Source organism: Bubalus kerabau, chromosome 16 (genome assembly GCF_029407905.1).
Source record: "Bubalus kerabau isolate K-KA32 ecotype Philippines breed swamp buffalo chromosome 16, PCC_UOA_SB_1v2, whole genome shotgun sequence".
In the NCBI taxonomy this organism is placed as follows: domain Eukaryota; kingdom Metazoa; phylum Chordata; class Mammalia; order Artiodactyla; family Bovidae; genus Bubalus; species Bubalus kerabau.
The window spans coordinates 64115828-64137101 of record NC_073639.1 but is presented as its reverse complement, the minus strand read 5'-3'; the positions used below and the strand labels follow the sequence as shown (position 1 = coordinate 64137101).

At 46.5% G+C, this 21274-nt stretch overlaps 1 long non-coding RNA gene across 3 annotated transcripts in view; it reads left to right on the top strand.

The window, feature by feature from the left end:
• The first annotated feature begins 8854 nt into the window (after positions 1 to 8854).
• LOC129630102 (uncharacterized) overlaps positions 8855 to 21274 on the top strand; it is a 28833-nt gene continuing 16413 nt past the window's right edge. For 2 of the 3 annotated variants that reach the window (XR_008703536.1, XR_008703537.1), the window contains exons 1-3: positions 8855 to 9008; positions 11819 to 11893; positions 16542 to 16641. This is a non-coding gene — a long non-coding RNA (uncharacterized LOC129630102). Of the gene's footprint in view, positions 9009 to 11818; positions 11894 to 14654; positions 14852 to 16541; positions 16642 to 21274 lie in introns of all 3 variants that reach the window. The other variant, XR_008703538.1, reaches the window with a different exon arrangement.

Sequence of the window (21274 nt, the reverse complement as noted above, 5' to 3'; positions counted from 1 at the left end):
CGGCAGCCCACCAGGCTCCCCCGTCCCTGGGATTCTCCAGGCAAGAACACTGGAGTGGGGTGCCATTTCCTCCTCTGATTGAATATTCTAGGTACCTTTTATAAGTGGAATCAAACAGTGTTTGTCTGCACCTGCTTTATATAATTTGGGGCTTCCCAGGTGACTCAGTGGTAAAGAATCTGCCTGCCAATGCAGGAGACATGGGTTCGACCCCTGGGTTGGGGAGATCCCCTGGAGGAGGAAATGGCAACCTACTCCAGTATTCTTGCCTGGGAAATCCCAAGGACAGACAAGCCTGGCGGGCTGCAGTCCATGGGTTCACAAAGAGTTGAACACGATTGAACATGCACTCACGCACACACGCATTATACATCATTTATTAGGTTCCTAAGTCCATTTCATGAGGAAATACATATCCTATCTCTTGGCTCGGTATATAGCACTTAGCGAGTGTTTAATAAATGGGGCCAATTATGATTATAATGATTGTGCTTGCATCTTCTAGAACTCCAGCGAGGTTAGCAGAGGAGCCGAGATTGGAAGAAGACTCAAAGAATGGAAGATGTCAGCGATTTACCAGTAGTATGGGAGTCTCCAAGAATCCAGGTTTAACATTCAAGGCAAAGACCCCTCACCTGGAGGCCTCTGTCCACCTGAGCATTCTTCAAGGATCTCCTTGGGTCCCAGGTTATCTAATTTTTGGATGGAGCGGGGAGCAGGGGACAGGCCATCCAGACAGCATTGAAGGGACTTCCCTGGTGTTGCAGTGATTAGACTCTGCCTGCCAATGTAAGGGGCCCAGGTTCCATCCCTGGTCAGGGAACTAGATCTCACATGCTGCAACTAACTAGAGTTCAAATGCTGCCACTAGAGATCCTGCATGCCAAAACCAAGACCTGGAGCAGCCAAATAAATAAAATAAATAAAAATAAATATATATATATATAAAAAGACAGCATTGAAGACTAAAGACCTATGTGTGTTCAGGATCAGGAGTTCTGTTTTCATTTCTTTACTGAGACTATGGACAAGTAGTGGAACTTGTCACTTGATCAAATCTGTCAAAAATGAGAATGTTTACCCCCTAGTGGTAAAGAACCTGCCTGCCAGTGCAGGAGCTGTGAGACGTGGGTTCGATCCCTGGGTCAGGAAGATCCCCTGGAGGAGGGCATGGCAACCCACTCCAGTATTCTTGCCTGGAGAATTCTATGGGCCGAAGAGTCTGGTGGGCTACAGAGTGGGACACAACTGAAGTGACTTAGCACAGCCCCAACCCATTGGACTGTGGAGACCAGGAAATGAAGAGGGGTGAAGAGAAGCCCCCGACGTGGGGCTGGCACCCAAGAGGTCATGAGCAGAGGAGCACGTGGGCTAGCCCAGCCTGTGCCTTCACTCTGCCTGAGAAGTTGGAGTCTCTGAGTTTCTGAAGCTGCCCGCTTGGCTTTAGAAGAGAGAGATTCCCAGATGTTTTTAGCGCTCCAGACATGCCCAGACTTGCAGGTGCCATTTTGAATTTTCGAGAGGCCCTTGACTTAAGGGTGTGAGTTCACAGAAATGCTTTTGTCTAACGTGTAACCCTATCTTGACCGATGCAGATTTCCTCCCCAGCCCAGGGAGGGGAATGGGAGTCCTCCGAAGACCCCACCCACCTTTTATCTCATGGCTTGTTCCAATAGTTTGGGAGATAGGTCAGGGAGATACCAATGTCCCCAAGATCCCCAGGAGAGATCAGCTGTTGACTTCAAAGAGTCAACGCCTTTGGATCGGAGGGATGGAGGGTGAGTGATTACAGCAACTTTGCAAGCAGTGAGGTCCCCTGGCCAGCCGGACTGACAGGTCTTGGGCTTTCATTTAAAGGAGCAATCGATCAGAGATGATGATGGGGGTTTTGTGGCTTCATGCAAGTCTCCCAAGACTCTCAGGGAAACAAGGAAAGGGGTATCATTAAAGTTGAGTTACAACTATGTACCACGTGCCCTGTGAGGTCAGGCGAATGCTACTCGTATGACAGGAAATCAAGGCAGCGAAACATCTTGCCCAGGGGCCACCCAGCTGTTAAGATAAGAAAGAAGGGATTGGCCCCTTCTATTCTAGCTGACACTTCGTCCTTCCACTCCTAGTTTCATTACCTTGTATTTAGCACCTGCTATCTTGCCTGGAAAATCCCATGGACAGAAGAGCCTGGTGGGCTACAGTCCATGGAGTCGCACAGAATCAGACACGACTTAAGTGGCTAAGCAGTAGCAGTATGTGGTTATACGGGCAGGAGGCACCTGAGACCTCTCTGACCTGTTTACATCACCTTGCCCTTGTCCTCTGGATTCCAGCCCACCCTTACCTTCTTTCCCTTCTTCTTCTTCTTTTGAAAATAATATTTATTATTTTTTGGCTGCACCACGTAACGTACGGAATCTTTGCTCACCTACTGGGCACTGAACTCGCACCCCCTGAAATGGAAACTCAGAGTCTTAACCACTGGCCTGCCAGGGAACTCCCTCTTTCCCTCCTTTGGAAAAAAAAACAAACCCTTCTCTCCGCTGACTTTGGTTAGGAGACCTCTTCCTACCCAGCTGGGGCTTATCTTTCAGATTGGCACATGCAAGGAAGTCCTCTCTGACCCCAAGAAAAATTTGAACTCCTACTCCCAAGCCCACGACACATCCTGTCCTCCATCCTGAAATGTATCACCTCTCTCTTGGAAACTCACTGGTAGAATTATTTTGATTAAGGTCTGTGGACCATGCCAGAAGACTCTAAGCCCGGTGAACACAGAGAACTCATTTGTCTTGTCTGTGGTTGGATCCAAACACAATTGAAGGAGCAGTGAAAGTGAAAGCTTCTCAGTCGTGTCCGACTCTTTGAGACCCCATGGACTATACAGTCCATGGAATTGTCTATGCCAGAATACTGCAGTGGGTAGCTGTTCCCTTCTCCAGGGGATCGTCCCAACCCAGGGATCGAACCCAGGTCTCCCACACTGCAGGGGGATTTTTTACCAGCTGAGCCATTAAGGAAGCCCAAGAATACTGGAGTGGATAGCCTATCCCTTCTCCAGCAGATCTTCCCGACCCAGGAATTGAACCAGAGTTTCCTGCATTACAGGCGGGTTCTTTACTGAGCTGCCAGGGAAGCCCTGGAAAAGCAGGGAGGTACCCAAGAAGACCCCAAGGGGAAGGATCAAGGACCACACAGGTGGGGAGAAGAGCCCAGAGAGGTCAGTTGCCTCCAAGATGCTCTCCAAAGAGCCCTTTTCATGCTTCCTGTCCCAGCTCCTCAGATCCTAGGCAAAGGTGAAGTGCCAGACGTTCACCAGGACTCCTAGGATGAAGCCAATATGTGTTTTGAATGCCATGTGTTTATGCTTTCCCCTTTGAAGACTGCCTGGGAAAGGCTAACAGTCATGGAAGTAACAAACACTTTGCTTTCTCTTCTCTTGCCAAAAGCAATCTTTAATCACCCCACCAAGTAATGGGCTCAGAATAGCATAATGGAAACAAAGTACTTAAAATACTTTCTTGCGTGGATAAACACAGCCCTGGGGGGGGGAAAAGTCTTACAGGCCCAGCCCCATCCTTTTTCACTGTATACACAGCTAGGGGACATGCAAGGAAGAGAAAAAAGTCCTTCCCAAACAAACGGGTCATTGTAAATAACCAGAACACACATATTTTTAGTGGTAGCAGGATCCCCCATCCTGAAGATGATGTCGTAGTATTTGCTGGGTTTCCCCTTCCCCTTAAAAAAAAACCCCGTCACCAAGTGACAAAAAAGTAGGTCTGACATGACCAACCAGTGGGAGGGAGTTTTCAAAGAGATTATGAGCAGAGTCTCAAAGAGTCTTTCTCAAATCTCTTTATAATGTGGAGACCACTGGGCGAAGGAGATGGGTGGTGGTGTCCTGTGGAGGTCTCTGTGATTCTGAATGTTTTACTGGTGTTCAGGGGAGGGAATTTGTGCTGCTGCCCACTTGGGCTAAAGCCAAAGATGGAAGGAAAGTGGCAAACCTCTGGGCTGTGGAATCCAGGCTGCAGACACCTAGAGAAATGCTGAGTTTGGTATGAGAGAAAAGCAGATCTTCATACTGCAGAGATAAACTTTTAATTGTGGCATGTGGGATCTAGTTCTTGAACCAAGGATCGAACCCGGGTCTGCATTAGGAGCTCATAGTCTTAGCCACTGAACCACCAAGGAAGTCCCAATAGACTCTTAAAAGAGCTACCTTCTCCAAGCAGCCCTTCTGGATTTTCATGGCTAGTTGGAATCTCTCTTCCATGAGATGAAGAAGAGAAGAACTTCTAAAACTTAAACACCGTATTCTCCTTGGCCAAGTTATTTATTCTCTCTGAACTTTGGTTTTCCCATCTGTGTCATGGGGACAAAAATACCTCCTTTATGAGTATCCCTAGGCATAGAATTAAATACTAGTCTGTGGTCAGTTCCTCACCCGGAACACTTAACTTGGTCTGCTGAGATGTCAGAATTACCCAAGTGTGTCTCAGGGTCTCCTTGAAGCGGGAGGGAGCCGGAAAGGAAGACGTGGGCACCGAACTAGCATGTTTTCCCTGGACTATTATGTCCTGGCCGCTGTGTTAGACCCTGTAATGTACATTATCTCCTATGTTCCACATGACAGAGTTTTCAAGGAGGTATAATTATCTCCACTTTTCAGAAGATGCAACTGAGGTTCAAAGTGCTTGAGTAATTTGGCCAAGGTCACACAGTGACTGGCTGAGCTCTGCAGCGTCCAGTACCCACTTCCTCATCCACTAGTGTCTGATACAGAACCTGGCACATAGTAGGTGCTCAGTACACATATGTAGCTACAGCTGAAGTTCCCCTCACTTCTTGAATGTTTATTCACTAACAGATTATCTATGAATAATCGCAAACATTCTTGACATTTTTTCCCCATATGTTAAACTTGATCATCTGATATGGACTAGTTAATCGTGGAGAAAACTAACATTTTTCAACACTTAAAAAAACTGCTGTGTTAAGGTCAATAGATACAGGCTGTGTATATAATAGGAGATGGAAGAAAGATGTTTGATGTGGGGGTTAATGTCATCTTTGCAACTGAAAGGCAGTTTATCAATACAGATCAAGGTCTTTCCTGCTGGTCCGGTGGTTAGGACTCTGTGCTTTCACTGCTGGGGCCTGGGTTCAATCCCTGGTCGGGGAACTAAGGTTTCGTAAGCCATGCAGCCTGGCCAAAACTGAAACAAAAACAAAAGAACAGAGACCATGATGTAGAAGAGCTGATCAAGGTGGAAACCCAGTGGTAATGCTGGTCGGCCCATTTGACCCTGGGGGCCAGGGGCACTAGGTGTCGTTGGGATTTTGACAGTGGAGGGTCTGATGTCCTCAGATGTGTGGGCACCTGGGGCTTTACCTCTGCCAGTAGAGCGGTCCTGGCAGCATCCTCCCGCCCTCTCTCCCACAGGACTCCCTCTTCTAGACCTTTCCTGCCCTGTGGCAAGGGGGAAAGCATCAGGCAGATGGGTTGCCCTTCTTCAGTCTGGTCTTTGGATAAATCAGTCTTCCTAAACTCCAATTTTTCTCAGTTGTCAAAATAGCCATAAGCTATTTGAGAGCATGGGCTTCCCTGGTATCTCAGTGGTAAATAACCTGTCTGCCAATGCAGAAGATGTAGGATTGATCCCTGGGCCAGGAAGATCCCCTGGAGAAGGAAATGGCAACCCTCTCCAGTATTCTTGCCTGGGAAATCCCGTGGACAGAGGAGCCTGGCAGGCTACAGGCCACGGGGTCGCAAAAGAGTTGGACACGACTTAACGACTAGACACCATTTAAGAACTAACATGGGAGTCAGCGGCTTAGCTTGGGGCCAGCACTACCGAGTGCTCAGTAAACATAATTATTGGTAGGGTCAGTATCACACTCATTCATCCACGTGTTTATTCAACAAGTATTAAAGGGACATCTTCCCGGTGCCACTCCAGGTGCCAACATACCACAGGGAACAAAGTAAAGTGCCTATATTGCTGAAGGCGGGGGCTAAACAAATGAGCCTCATGCAGCAGGCGATGAAATGAAACAGGCAAAGGGATGGAGAGTGAGGGCAGGAGGTGCTGCTTCATAGCGTAGTCATGAGGAGACTCGGGCAGAGGCTGAAGGCAGAGAATCAAGGTTGTGAAATTTGGGGGAACAGCGGAAGGAACAGAAAGTGCAAAGTCTCTGACCCAGGACAGGGTTGGTTTGTTGGACGATGAACAAGGAGGCCGCCATTACTGGACGGAAAGTGGTCCGAGAGGCTTCGGTCATCAGTAAAAATTGTTTAGATGGTGGCAAGAGATGAGACCAGAGAGCTGGGAGTTGGGAGGAGCCCAGATCCTGTAGACCCTCCCAGGGCAAGTACTTTGGCTTTGTGTATGAAGAAAACAGAAGCTGTCTTGAAAAGGAGTGAATATCTCCCTTTCCACTCCCTTTGCCCACTCACCCTACTTTAAATTATTCTCAAATTTATTTTTAATTTTTATTTTTCTATTTTTTAATTTTTTGGGGGGGCCATGCCATTGCACAAGCTTGTAGGATCTTAGTTCCCTGACCAGGGATTGAACCCAGGCCCCCTGCAGTCCTAATGACTGGGATCCCAGGGAATTCCCTCCTTTTTATTTTATGAAAAATTTCAAGCACATAGAGAAGATAAAAATTATACAGAGAGCACCCACATACCCAGAGAGTGGATTCTGCACTTCACAATTTCTTCTGTTTGCTTCATCGCACGCCTACCCCTGTCTTCATCCCTTTCTCCATCTATCGATTCATCTTTTGTTGCATTTCCAAGTTGCAGACCTCCTATGACCTCATCCCCAAACACTTTGGCATGCCTATCACTAAGCAGAGGTCAGTGTTTGTTGTTAAAGAGAAAATTTACATACAGTGAAATGCACACATCTAAAGCTCATTGTTCTTTGAATTTTGACAATTTTTGACATTCTTGTGCAGGCCCAGCCTCTATCAAGCTAGAGAGTATTATCAGCCTGCCCCTCCCTCCTGCCCTGCCCCCAGGCAACCATTGTCCTGATTTTTCTCATCAGGTGAGTTTTGCCTATTCTAGAACTTTATGTGAATGGAATCACGCTGTATGTGATCATGCTTCTTTCACTCAGTGTAATATATTGGGTAGGCCAAAAAGATTGTTTGGGTTTCCCATAGGATGTTAGGAAAAACTTGAATGAACTTTTTGCCCAACCCAATATTTGCAATTCATCCATGCTATAACTACCCATATATATATATATGCATCTCAGTAGTAGCTCAGATGGTAAAGCATCCACCTGCAAGGCAGGAGACCTGGGTTTGATCCTTGGGTTGGGAAGATCCCCTGGAGAAGGAAATGGCAACCCATTCTAGTATTCTTCCCTGGAGAATTCCATGGACAGGGCAGCCTGTTAGGTTACAGTCCATGGGGGTCACAGAGAGTCGGACATGACTGAGCGACTAACACACACACACACACACACGAAATGTGGGGTTGTTGTTATTGTTCAGTTGCTCAGTTGTGTCAGACTGTTTGCGGCCCCGTGGACTGCAGCATGTCAGGTTTCCCTGCCCTTCACCATTTCCCAGAGTTTGCTCAAACTCTTGTCCATTGACTCAGTGATGCCATCCAACCATCTCGTCCTCTGTCATCCCCATATAGTGGGGTAGTATTTTTTGTGTGTGGATATACTGCAATTTATCCATTCTCCTGTTAATGGGCACCAGGGTAGCTGCCTTATATTTTAAAAAGACTCCTCTAGGAAATTCCCTAGTAGTCCAGTGGTTAGGATTTGATTCTCTCACTGCCTTGGCCCAGGTTCAGTCCCTGGCTGGGGAACTGAGATCCTGCAAACTGTGCCTCCTAAAATTAGAATAAAATAAAGTCAAATAAAATGAAAAGATCTCTTTGGCTGCAGGGTGGAGAACAGACTCTTGGGCGAAAAGGCAGAAACTAGTTCAGCTTGGAGGCCACCAATTGTTTAGGTAAAAGATAATAATTTGACGATGGCATTGTTTGGACCACTGTGTTAAGCTTTTTAGACACTTTATCTCTGTTAACAAACATCTTGGAGGCTTAGAAAACTCCCTTCCTCCTAGAGATAACTCATTCCTTCCCAAGGAAAGACACGATTGTTATGCTTCCCTTTCATATTCAATCATGTTAGTCACTTTAGTCAAAGGTTTCCTAAATCTTCTAGGTTACAAATTTGCAAAGAGGAACCTGGGAACTGGACTCTAGCAGTTAAGGCCCCGGGAAAGGGGATGAATTACAGAAGCTCCTCAAAGCCTAGGTCAAATGGGAAATGCCAAGAGAGAGATTAAAAGCTCTAAGTAGCTTTCCATCAAGGGGATTGGGGTTGGGGTGGGGTTAGATGGAAAGTTCTAATAATAAAAAACAGCTCATGGCTTTGAATGTTTACTACAAGCCAGACACTGTGTTCAGCACTTTCCATACATTTTCTTGCATCAGAGGCATGACTTAGGAATGTTCCCATTTTATAGAGGAAAGCAAGGATTTAAGCCCATAGCAATCTGATTTCAGAGCCTGCACGCACCACTGTGGCGGGACCAATTTGCTTTCCATTGGAAAAGATAACTGAAATACATGCAACCGAGCAAATGGATTCTCTTTCCTTCCCAATAGAATGGACTGCGTATTGGTCCATATGTTTTCTGAAATCATCATAGAAAAGAACATCATTGCTCAGCAGTAGGATGGCCAACTCTTCTGACTTTGCCTGGGACTTGCCCTATTTGAACTGGAATAGTCACTTATCTTACTCATGAAGGATGGTCAGTTTTCATGTAGAATGTTTCTGTTTGTGATCTGGATTGAGTAGTGAGAGCTTAATTGACTCTAAGATGGTGAGTTTATCCACCCTGCTTACTCCTTTAGTTCTGCCCTGCTCAGCCTTAGGACAATCTGTTTGGATAAGATCCACTGGGATGTACAATCATAGCAACTTTTATTGCTGATTAGCTGGTATTTGAGGACAGGCTGGTGGGTAAGTATGCGTTTTGCTAGAGGGCTGGGGACCATCCAGTGGTTCTTCAATATTAATTTAGTTGCCCTGTGGTGTGTGGGATCTTAGTTCTCTGAGCAGGGGTCCATTGCATTGGAAGGTGGATTCTCAATCACTGGACCACCAAAAAGTACCTAGCTCCAAGCGTTGAGTGCCTGAAAGTATTTTTTCTCTTCTCTACATAAAACAATGTCTCTCCAACACAGCTTTGCTTTGCCAACTCTGTTGCTAAGAGCGGCATTGAAATCACAATTTTTTGAATTTGGATTAAGACATTGGCTTGCTAAATGTTCTGGAGCCTTCAAAACCTCATCCCTTTAATTCTTCTCACCTACTAACTAGATCATCAAAGAGGACTATTAAGTGCATCCATTCTCTACCAGCTTCTAATGAAGACTCTAAATAATAGAACCACACCTGGGATGGAGAAGGAAATGGCAACCCATTCCAGTGTTCTTTCCTTGGAAATCTCATGGACTGTGGAACCTGGTGGGCTACAGTCCATGGGGTCACAAGAGTTAGACATGACTGAGTGACTAAACCACCACCAACACCACGTCGGGGCAGCCAATTTCAGAGCCTGCTAGATCATGCATTCTGCACAAGGATGGAGGCTTGTGACTCAGAGGTCCATGAGCACAATTTGAAAGAAAAAAAATGAAGATTTCTAACTTGTGATAGACTAAAGTTAGGGTGACTGGTTTAGACTAACTCTCCTTAGGGTGAAAGCTTTTAGGTGTTTACCCATTGCCTCTTGTGCCTAAAAATGTCTTCCTTTCTAACCCTATTTCTTGCCTTTTTGGGTTTTTTTCGCTGCTGCATTGCATAGCATATGAGATCTTAGTTCCCTGACCAGGGATTGAACCCAGGCCCCCTGTGGTAAAAGCACAGATTCTTAACCACTGGACCAGGAAGTAGGTCCCTCTAATCCTATTTCTTGACTTGTGTTTGGAGCTGTTGATTTGTCTTCCTAACCCTAACCTAAAGTCTCGGATCTGGCTGCATTCCTTTCTTCTCTAGATTTCCACAAGAGCCTTCTGTCAGCTGTTTCCACTCTTACCTCCGTACATCCAACTTTTTGTGCAGCCCAACTGATCTGAAATGTGATTGTGATCACTACTGTCCGGCTCTCAGCCCTGCCATGGATCCCCTGTGTGCCTGGGGTGATGCTCAAGTCCTTTCAGATCTGGCCATGTCTCCCTCTCCAAGCTCATTCTCTTGCCACTGGCTTGGAAAATATTTTCAAGAGTTCCTCAGCTATCTCTTCCTTGCCTCTAATTGATCCTAGTCCCTCTGACTCCGTTTCAGATTTTCCACTCTTAAATGCTCCATCCTTTCAAGGATGTGAGACTTCCGTGTGTTAATTTCATCTCTGGAATTTGCCTTCCCTTGTCTCTCTGAGGCTGGTGCCCTGATGTTGCCCTGGAAGGCAGGAAGGAGAGCCATATTTTAAGGTACATGGGTGAGATGACCTGGGTTCCAGTATGGTGGAGTGCCATCAAGAAATCCAGCCAGAGGGACTTCCCTGGTGGTTCAGTGGCTAGTACTCTGCCTTCCACTGCTGGGGACATGGGTTCAACCCCTGGTCAGGGAACTAAGATCCCACAGGCTGCATGGCACAGTGAAAATAAAATAAATAAGTAAATAAAAACAAAACAACAACAAAAAAGGGATATTCAGCCAATAATCCCCCGATGCTGCGGATCTTCCATTAGTAGAGCTCCACTGATGTCAGAGTAAATTCTAGGGACCAACTCGCAATTAAATTAGGTTCTTAGGACCCAAAGAAGTGCCCAGATTTATCTGCAATCGTGGCCTTCTCACCCATTGGCCGTAGATGTCTTTAGCCCTTTGTCCACTACTGGCTAATGTCAGTTCAAGCTTAGACCACTTGGGAGACCACATCACAGCCTTTCTCTATTTAACCCATCTTGGCCTCCCACATCAGCCACTAGAAAAAGCAGTAGATATGGGGTCTTTGGGGGAAGTCAGCCACCAGGTGGGACCCTTAGGACTTGATCATTAGATTTTATACTGCCTCCTGTGACCTGTGTGGATCCTCTGGAAGCTGTCCAGTGGACTTCCTGGTCAATGCAGACTCAGGTCCTATTCAACTCATGTGGAAGGAAGAAGAACAGGGGAGAAAACAGGAGCCAGTTTCACAAAGACGGAAGCAAAACCAAAATGCCTTGGAGAGAAAAAAGGCAAAAAGAAAAAAAGGAACAAAGCTGACGACAATCAGCCTACCTTGTCCCTGAGCAGAAACTCAGTTCATTTGGTTTCTGCTTGGAGATGTAGCACCGTTTTTGACAGATGTGTTTTTATGCATCCTGTTATTAGGGCCGAAAGAACTGTCTTGATATGATTGGGAAAATTACTATTTTAATATCCTTTTCCTGCTTTAAGCCTTATGCATATTTTCCACTACACAAGTCTCTGGTTGCTCACAGTTCAATATAAATGAATTCCACAGATTTTCTCTTCCTCCTCTAGTTGATATGAGTGGGTTATTTGGATTGGACTCCTATTTGTATGTGTGTGTGTGTATTTAATCTTTGCAAGAAAGAAAAAGGCAAAGCATCAAATAACAGGAAGAAAGAAGACAGAGAAAAACAAGAGACTCCTGTCTAGAAGCCAGGAACTAGGATAATTATGGGCATTGTTTTTTTTTTCAAAGTAACAATATTTACAATTATTACTGTCATCTTTGTGGCAGATGGCCTGTGATTTTTGCATCCTTTCTAAACTTTATAAATCTGTGAGCTGATACTTGTTTTTTGTCCACTTTACAGACGAGGACATTGATGCTTAGCGAGGTTGCCATTTACCCAAGTTCTGGAAAGGATGGCGGCAGCCTTCAGATGCAGGTATGAGTGACCCAGATCTCTGCAATGAGCCGTGTACAGCCGCTGTGAACCAACAGGACATACAGAATGGCCATTGACAGTTTTTCTTGCGTTTCCTTTTCTGTAAATCACCTTGATTTTTTTTTTTCCTTTGGAAATTGTGTCTCCTCTGCTCTGTGTCCAGATAATTCAGGTGAGGCTGACCCTCATCCCCAAGGTCCAGGAATGGGTGCATGACCAAGGCCGGGCCAATCGGAGCATTCTGACTCTTGGCCAGAGTCCATGGCTTGTGGATGGCTGTGTGACCAACCTGGACCAGGAAGGACAATGAGATGCATTCCTGGGACTCTTAATGAGGATAGGGAAAAAAACTGGAGCGTCTTCTTGGCTGGGGTTGCTATTTTAGTAAGACGTTAGCTTGGAACTTCTGAGGGTCTTCTTGGCTACGGAGAGTCGAGAGCCTGCTTGGAAGAAAGTCAACTGAATGAAACGTGAGGATGAGAGTTGAGGAGGCAAAGGCTTGAGTTAGGATCCAGCTTTGCCCAAGACTAGAATCCACAGTTGGACTTTTGAGTCACAGAAGTCGTTACATTCCTGGCCTTCTAAAATCTTGGAAAGGAGAGCTACATACCACCAGTGAGATGAGGGCTAGGTGAGGCAAGGTGGGACGGTGGTGATTGTGATGTTGTGATTCATGATAAGAAATACATATCTGGTGTTCAAGTTCCTGTTGCTGGCCCAGAGCTCCTAAAACCCTTGGAATTTCCAAAGTGCTGAGAGCAGATAAATGTCTTTTGTTATGTGAATGAAGTGACTTGGAAGCACCTAAGGATGGGGGCTGATTGCCTGGAGATCCAGTCAGGGGATTAGAGGGTTGGAACTTGCAGTCCCACCCCTCAACCTCTGGAGAAGTGGGGAGGGGCTGGAGAGCATTACCAGTCTCCAGTGGTTGATGATTTAATCAGTCATGCTCGCAGGGATTTCCCTGGTGGTCCAGTGGTTAAGACTTTGTCTTCCAATGCAGGGGATGTGGGTTCAATCCTTAGCCGGGGAGTTAAGATCACACATGCCTGGTGGCCAAAAAACCAAAACATAAAACGGAAGCAATATTGTAACACATTCAATAAAGACTTTTAAAATGGTCCACATCATAAAACAAACAGAAAGAATCTTGAAAAAAGTCATGGTTGTGTAATGAAGCCTCCATCAAAACCCCAAAATGAGGAGGTTCCAAGACCTTCCAGGCTGGTGAACTCATGGATGTCTGAGGAGAATGGCACCCTCAGGTTAAGGGTGTGCCCCTTCCCACGTGCCTTGCCCTGTGCTTCTCTTCCATCTGGTTATTCTTGAGTAATATGTTTTTGCTTTTTTTTTTTAAATCTTTTAAAATATTTATTTACTTATTCGTGGTTGAAACTTAAGGCTTGCAGGGTCTTAGTTCCCTGAACAGGGATCGAACTGGTGTCCCCTGCAGTGGAAGCATGTAGTCCTAATCACCAGGGAGCTCCAGGGAATTCCCAGCCCAGCTAGTCTGCTGAAGTTCTGAAGTCTACAGGTGCTGATGGCAGAAAGTATTAAGTACATCCACCATGTCCCCGTCCCTCTCTCTTCCGGTGGCTAGGCTAGACACCTGGTCAAGAGATCAGGTGCTAGTTTCAGGGCAGAGAGGGAAATTCAAAGTTTTGGGGGTGCAGAAGTTTCTGGAATCTCTCAGATAACATATTGGGAACGTGGCTTCCCTCCCCCCATCTTCCTTTCTGAAAGTGTTGAGATCACTGGGCTCCCATGGATGCATTTGAAACCGGCCAGCTGTGGGCTACCCAGCTGACAGAGGCCACAGCTGGAGCAAGAACAGTGGCTGGGTTTCTTCCAGCTGCAAAAGAAAGGGTCAACACCTTGAAGGGGGAAAAAAAAAAGTCTAGGCATCAGCTGGTGGAAATGGTCCCGGAGTTCATAATCACTGAGAGGAAGGCAAGTTTTTTTTTTTTTTAATTGTTTTCATTGGCAGCTGTCTATGGATGATTCCGGTTGAAGCAGGTTTGGAGATTGGAACCCGGGCAGGTGTGAGTGTGTGTGTATGCGTATGTGTGTATACGTGTGCATGCAAGAATGCACATGGTATTAATACAAAAGAAGGTGGAAGAAAGCTGGTTATCGTGAATGCGAGCGTGGAAATGGCCTGCAGAGAGGCAGATTTGTGTGTGTGTGTTGGCAGGGAGCTGAGGGCAATGACCATCTTCTCTGTGTGAAAGAAAAGAGTGGAGAGCGGGAATTGTCCGGCAGAGAAAAACCACCTTTATTGTGTGTGCACACACCGATCTATGAAGATGGAAAATCGTGGATGAAAGAGCAGGAAGGAACTCAAACGTGGGACAGCGGAAACCAGGCGGGGTGCGTGAGATTGCAGGAGACAGACCTGGAGCCAGCGTGCCACGAGCGAGGGCCCCATCAGCTCCCTCCTGGCCTTCCAGAAATAGTTTCCGGGAACCGTGGTCCTCTCCCGGCCCCGGCTCTCGGGCCAGCGGGGAGATAAAGCTGCCTGCGTAGCTTGTCTTGGCGGCCTCTCAGCTGACACTGCTGACAGGCTGCTTTGATCTCGGGTTATCAGGGCCTAACCCTGTGCCCTGGGCCTGCTTTGCCAGCTCCCACCCGCCGCTCACCTCTGCAGAGGGCGTCCCGTAAGGTCAGGGTTGGGGAGCGGGGAGCGGCCCAGCCCTCGTGCCCGGTTGGCCTTGGAGCCTCGGTGCTTGATGCAATAAGGCCACCATCTTTGTCATCACAGAGTCAGCAATGAAAAGAGGGCCCAACTGGGGGCAAGAAACTTTTGAAGTGGAGCCACGCGAAATGACACCCTGAATGCAGCCCTGTCCCCCAGCCTCCTGGGCCTTCACCGCAGTGAGTGGTGACAGAAGAGAAAAAAAAAGGATCAGCAGCCCGAACACTTGCCTTCCTGTCTTAGGACTGCTGCTGAGTCACCAGGTGACCTCATGCAGGTCCCACTTCTCTCTGGACCTCCATTTCCTTCCCCCCTCTCATAAAATTAAAGTGCTCTTATAAGCAGGGAAAGCTCTTTTCAAATGCAATCAGGTGCAGAAATCCCATATGCAAAGCAGCTCACAGGAGACGGGGCCTGGATGCCAGGGGATGTGATGAACTGGTACCCCAACACTAAACTTTGTGTTGACCTCTGTTGAATCTGCCTGCCCCTGCAGGAGCCGCAGGAGACTCAGGTTCGCTCCCCGGGTCAGGAAGATATACCTTGGTGAAGAAAAGGGAAACCCACTCCAGTATTCTTGCTTGGAAAACCCTTGGACAGAGTAGCTTGGCAGGCTACAGTCCATGGGGTTGCGAAGAGTTGAGCACAACCGAGCACACACACACTGCTCTAGTCGGTGTGTTATTCTGTGTTATCATTTATCTATTTGTGGCTGTGCTGGGTCTTCGTTGCTTCGTGCTGGCTTTTTTCCAGCTATGGTTAAGCAGGGGCTAGTAGCAGTGCACGGGGTTCTCGCTGCAGTGGCTTCTCTTGCTGTGGAGCATGGGCTCTAGAGCTCTAGCTCAGTGCTCGTGGTGCACTGGCTTAGTGGCCCCAGGACATGTGGGATCTTCCCGGACCAGGAACGGAACCTGAGTCCCCTTCATTGGCAGGTGGGTTCTTCACCACTGGAGCACTGGGGAAGTCCTATTTTTTTTCTTTAACTTTATTTTTTTCTTTTGGGCCTGAAGGCATATGGAACTTCCCCAGCCAGGGATCGAACCTGTGCCTCCTGTCCGGAATGGGTGGAGTCTTAACCTGGACCACTAAGGACGTCTCTAGTTAGCGTGTTAGATTCCTAGGGTACCACGAACTGGGGGGCTTAACACAGCAGAACATCATCGTTCTGGAAGCCAGAAATCCAAGATCAAGGTGTTGGCAGGGCCATGCGCCCTCTGAGAACCAAAGGGGAAGAATCCTTTATCACCTCTTCAGCTTTGGGTCCTTTGTTGGCATCTTCGGCATTCTATGACTTATGGCAGCATCATTCCTAGCGTCTGTCTTTGCATGGCCTTCTTGCTGCGTGTCCTCACATCGTCTTTCCTCTGTGCATGTCTGTTTCCAAATTTCCTTTCCTTAAATGTTGAGATATAATTTGATGTGTACTATAATGTTAGTTTCAGGTGGACTGCAATGTGATTTCACTTTTGCATACATTATGGATTTATCACCGTGATGAGTCTAGTGATCTGCACCCATACAAAGTTACTGAAATATCATTAACTTATGCTGTGTATTATATCCCGTGACTCATTTTAAAGCTGGAGGTTTGTACCTCTTCATCCTCTTCTCTGTTGCATCCATCCTACTCCAACCCCTCCCCTCTGGTGACCCCCACCCCCCACTGTTTGTTCTTTGCATCTGAGTCTTTTTGATTTAAATTTATTGTTATGATTATTTTGGGCTGCCTCTGGTCGGTGGGGCCAGAGGGCTCTCTAGTTGTGGCGCTCGGGCTCAGAATTTGCAGTGCTTGGACTTAGTTGCTCTGCAGCATGTGGGATCTTATTCATTCCCTTACCTATGAGCTAGAACCTGTGTCCCCTGCATTGAAAGGCGGATTCTTAATGACTGGACCCCCAGGGAAGTCCTTCTGTTTTTGTTTTTGTTTTCTTTATTATTTGTTTTGCTTTTTAGGTTCTACATGTAAGTGACATCATACAGTGTTTTTCTTTCTCCATCTGATGTGTTTCACTTGCTGTAATACCCTCTAGACTTATCCATGTTGTTGCAAATGGTAAGATTTAAATTTTTTTTTTTTTTTTGCTGAGTAATATTTCTTTGTCTGTATTTATATAGGTATATCCACCACATCTTCTTTATCCATTCATCCATCAGTGGACACTTAAGTTGCTTCCGTATCTTGGCTGTTGTAAACAATGCTGCTATACACATGGGTGTGCATATATATTTTCAACTTAGTGTTTTTGTTGTCTTTGTGTAGATACACAGAAGTGAAAATTTCTGGGTCATATGGTAGTTCTGTTTTTAACTTTCGAGAACCCTCCATACTGTTTTCCACAGCAGCTACCCCAATTTATAATCCCACCAAAAGTGTACCAAATTTCCATAAGGACACCAGTCATATTAGATTAGGTGTCCCTAAGGACCTTGGGCTTCCCTGGTGGCTCAGATGGTAAAGAATCTACCTGCAATGCAGGAGTCCCTGGTCTGATCCCTGGGTCCGGAAGATACCCTGGAGAAGGGAAGGCTACCCACTTCAGTATTCTTGCCTGGAGAATTCCATGGACAGAGGAGCCTGGTAGGCTACAGTCTATGGGGTCGCAAGGAATTAGACAAGACTGAGTGACTAACATTTTCACTTTTAAGGACCTTATGTTAACCTGATCACCTCTGTAAAGACACTATTTCCAAATCAGGTCACATTCTGAGATACTGGGGGTTAAGGACTCAACATATCTTATTTTTTGGGGGGGGGAGGGGTCACGATTCAACTCATAATACCCTCTTTAACTTTTCTGCATTTTGGACTCATAGAGTCTGTGAAAGAAAGTGAAGTGAAAGTGAAATTCACTCAGTTGTGTCCGACTCTTTGCAACTCCATGGACTATACAGTCCATGGAATTCTCCAGGCCAGAATACTGGAGTGGGTAGCCTTTCCCTTCTCCAGGGGATCTTCTCAATCCAGGGATCTAACCAGGTCTCCACACTGCAGGCAGATTCTTTACCAGCTGAGCCTTAAGGGAAGCCCCATAGAGTCTGTGAACATAGTCAAATGGTGGTTGTTTGATATCACAGGTTGAGTGATTTGTTACACAGCCATGGTAACTGTAACAGGTGGTTAAACTGAAATAACCAGACACTGGAGCAGTCCTATCCAAGTTCAGGCTCCCCTTGACATCTTAATCCATTCGATTTATTTCTTGGGGCCTAGTTTTCTCATCATGAAAATGGAGTTTGATAGAAAGAACATCTGTCAAATACCCGCCATCATAGTGGGTTCTTGATAAAGGTTTTTTTTTTTTCCTCTATTCTCTCTTCCTAAATGACTCTGAACCACAATGCTTGTGAGATTTTGGGAAACGTCTGAGTTTCTGAATTCTGTGGGAAACCCCTGGGTCCCAGGAACCAGATCCTTATTTCATGCCTACTTTGAATGAGGGAATGTGTTTCCTTGGCAAGCTCGATGTTTGGAACCCCTATTCCACTCAGACTTTCAAGACAATTTAGTCTGAGCTAACCTTGGTTTCTTGTTACCAAAGAGAACCAAGGCTTATGCAGAGGCCTTGCAGAATGCCTCCAACATCAAACAGCAACTACCCTACTGCGTTCTGAGACACTGAGCGTAAATAAATTAAAACCATACCCGCTCCCTTTCCCTGTAAGCGCACACACGTAATTTCATTACAGCCGGAATGAAGTGCTGCAGGCAAAACGTGTCTGGGGCTTGGCTGAACCCAGAGTGCTCTGGGAGACATGGATCTTTTCGGCCAACTGGAGGAGGGAACCTTGCTTTCCTCTTTTGCTCCTCTCTGCCCACTGGGCAATCTGTTGGCATGGGGCTGGCATGAATGCATTTGGTTTCAGACCTTCAGAGGACCATGGTAATATGGGTTCTGTTTTTCACTTTCAGAAATTGGGGTGAAATGTACATAGCACAAATTTACTGTTTAAATGATTTGTAAGTGTAGAATTTAGTGGCATTTAGTACATCCACAACTTTTTTTTTTTTCTTTGTGTAGCTAGTGGGATATTAGTTCCCCGACCAGGGATGGAACTCATGCCGCCCCCTGCAGTGGAAGTGCAGAGTCCTATCCCCTAGGCTGCCAGGGAAGTCCCTGATTTGCCTGTTTTGAATAGTTCATATAAATGGGATTGTATAATATGTAACATTTTGTGCTTGGCTTCTTTCACTCATCATCATGTTTTCAAGCTTCATCCATGTTGGAGCATGGACCAGCGTTTCATTCCTTTTTATGGATGAATACTATCCTGTTGTTTGGATATATACTGCATTTTGTTTATCCATTCATCCGCTAATGGACGTTTGGGTTGGTCCCACCTTTTGGCTATTGTGAATAACGCTGTATGAACAGTTAGGTAAATGTGTGGACATTTACTTTCACTAGTCTTGGGTATTTACCTCAGAGTGGAATGGCTAGGTTATCTGGACTTACCCTGTGGCTCAGCGGTAAAGAACCCACCTGCAGAGCTGGAGCTGCAGGAGATGTGGGTTTGATCTCTGGGTCAGGTTGATCCCCTGGAGTAAGGAATGGCAACCCACTCCAGGATTCTTGCCTGAAGAATCCCATGGAGAGAGGAGCCTGGTGGGTTACTGTCTATGAGGTCGCAAAGAGTCAGATGCGACTGAAATGACTTAGCACACATGCACCACTGCACATACTGAAACCACTTAGCACACAGGGCAGCACAGAGAGGTTGAGCAACTTTCCTGAGAACACACAGCTAGCAAGAGACAAAGTCATGAAAATGCGACCTACCGAAGAGTTTTGAGCAGAGAAACAAAATAGTCAGGTTTCATTTCTTCCTTCTTACCTTCACTTTCTCCCACAGCATTTTCAAGCAGCAACTCTGGGTTGGGGAATGGTGGAATTAGGTAGATAGGAATTGGAGAGCAGAAAAAATCATGTCAGTATTCTTGGAAGGGTTTCATTTCCCCTCACGTGATGGATATTTAGGAGGTATGTGGATGAAGTTGATGAGAACTGCTCTCTTGCTAAATCACTGGGCTGTTTGACGAGACTGGGAAAGGACTGGGGCTTGGACAGTGCAGTCTGGTCTGACGGGCTCGATTGGGAGAGAGTGATGTCATCAACACCCCATTTTCCTCTGCCTGTTTATAGTTTCTCCTCTCAGGAGCCCCCGGGGTGTTGGGACACGCCTCAGCTGTGTGGATTTTAGTGTGTGCATCTGAGGTGCACACAGAGGCCCGGGTTGCTTCTATTGCCCCAGGGGCAGGAGAGGGTGGGAGGAGGCAGGAGGATGGGGCTGAAAGGGCAGGTTTTTCCATTTAACATCTGAGCACTGATCCCCATCAAGACGGAGACATCAGTCAGGACCTCTGCCCTGGTCTCCTGGCTTTGGTCTCCCCAGTCCAGTGAGGGAAATGGGCTGGACTGTCCTTGGTGACATCAGCTATTATTAGTTGGCAAGCCTTTATTGATCACCTACTATATGCCTGCATAGTTCTGAGTACCAAGGAGTGAACAAATAAGGTCCCTGCCTTCTTTATCTATATATTAGAGCTTCTCTGTAGCTCAGATGGTAAAGAATCTCAATGCAGGAGGCCTGGGTTCAATCCCTGGGTCAGGAAGATCCCCTGGAGCAGGGAATGGCAACCCACTCCAGTATGCTTGCCTGAAGAATCCCAGGGACAGAGGAGCCTGGTGGGCTACAGTCCATGGGGTCACAGAGTCAGGCACGACTGACTCACACTACTACAAATACACACACACACACACACTTATTTATCTGGCTGCACCAGGTCTTAGTTGCAGCACGTGGGATCTAGTTCCCCAACCAGGGATCAAACCTGGGCCCCCTGCACCGGCAGCAAAGCCTTAGCCACTGGACAACCAAGGAAATCCCTGGTCCCAGCCTTCTGAATTCTCTTCTTGGGAGGGAGATTGACAGCCAACAAAGAGCTACAGGATGTTATCTGATTGTGGCACGTGTGCTGGGGGGATACAAGGAGAGGAGGATATGGGTGAGAGAAGGAAGATGCTAGTTTGCATCACAAGTAGGAAACTTCTTGTAGAACGATGCATCTTTAAATATGTCCACATCCTAAGCCCTAGAACCTTTGACTGTGTCATCTTATGGGATAAAAGTGACTTTGCAAAAGTGATTAAGATAAGGTAGGATGGAGGATCATCCTAGATTATCCAAGAGGGCCCAATGTAATTGTAAGATCCTCATAAGAAAAGAACAGGAGGATGAGAATCAGAGGAGACGTGACAGCGGAAGCAAGTCCAAGTGATGCAGAGTCATGAGCCAAGGAATGTGGGTGCTCTCTATAGGCCAGAAAAGGCCAAGAAGCAAATCCTCTCTAGTAGCCTCTAGAAGAAACTCAGCCTGGCCAACTCATTGTAGACTTCTGAGCTCCAGAACAGGAAGGTAATGTGTTCATGTGGTTTTAAGCCGCTGCTGCTGCTGCTGTTTAGTTGCTAAAGTGTTTCTGACTCTTTGAGACCCCATAGACTGTATCCTGCCAGGCTCCTCTGTCCATGGGATTTCCCAGGCAAGAATATTGGAGTAGGTTGCCAGTCCCTTCTACAGGGGATCTTCCTGACCCAGGGATCGAACCTGAGTCTCCTCCCTTGGTAGGTACATTCTTTCCCATCTGAGTCACCACGGAAACCCTTTAAGCCACTAAGTTTGTAGGAATT